This window comes from Octopus bimaculoides, chromosome 3, assembly GCF_001194135.2.
Source record: "Octopus bimaculoides isolate UCB-OBI-ISO-001 chromosome 3, ASM119413v2, whole genome shotgun sequence".
Lineage (NCBI taxonomy): Eukaryota > Metazoa > Mollusca > Cephalopoda > Octopoda > Octopodidae > Octopus > Octopus bimaculoides.
The window spans coordinates 118,477,623-118,478,729 of NC_068983.1; positions in this window are offsets into that span (position 1 = coordinate 118,477,623).

Below are 1,107 nucleotides of genomic sequence, written 5' to 3' on the forward strand. Positions count from 1 at the left end.
CACACACACACACACACACACACACACACACACACACACACACACACACACACATATATATATATATATATATATATACACACACACACATACAGACATGCATTTGCACTCCTGCATACGCACACACATATATATGTGGCAGACTTCTTTTAGTTTCTGTCTACCAAATCCACTCATAAGGCTTTGGTCAGCCTGAGGCTATAGCAGAAGACACCTACCATAGACACCATTCTGTGGGACTGAACCCAGAAGTATATGGCTGGGAAGCAAGCTTCTTACCACACAGTCACACCTCAGTACTGAAAAGATGAAAAGCAAAGTTGACTTTGATAAAATTTGAACTTAGAATGTAAGGAGCTGGAAGATATACTGCTAGGCATTTTCCCAACATTTGTCCATAATAATTGGTGCAAGGCCAGCGATTATTGAGGCAGTGAAGGGGGAATGACTTAGTTGATTACATTAACTCCAGTACTTGACTGGTACCTTTATCTTTTTATCAAACCAAATGGACGAAATTTGAGGTGGAGGTAAAGAACTGGAAGAAATACCACAAGGCTCTAAACAATTCTGATGCTCTAACAATTCTGCCAATAATAATGATAATAATTCTTTTTTCCCCACAAAGCCAACAATTTTGAGGGGAGGGGAAAATTGATTACATTCACCGCAGTACTTGACTGGTACTTTATTTTATTGATCCTGAAAAGATGTAAAGTAAATTTGACCAAGGTGGGCTTTGAACTCAATGCCAAGGGCTGAAGATACATAATTCATGGTATTTTTTTAATACTCTGGCTGTGTGGTAAGTAGCTTGCTTACCAACCACATGGTTCTGGGTTCAGTCCCATTGCGTGACACCTTGGACAAGTGTCTTCTACTATAGCCTCGGGCCGACCAAAGCCTTGTGAGTGGATTTGGTAGACGGAAACTGAAAGAAGCCCGTCGTATATATGTATATATATCATCATCATCGTCGTTTAACGTCCGCTTTCCATGCTAGCATGGGTTGGACAATTTGACTGAGGACTGGTGAAACCGGATGGCAACACCAGGCTCCAATCCAATTTGGCAGAGTTTCTACAGCTGGATGCCCTTCCTAACGCC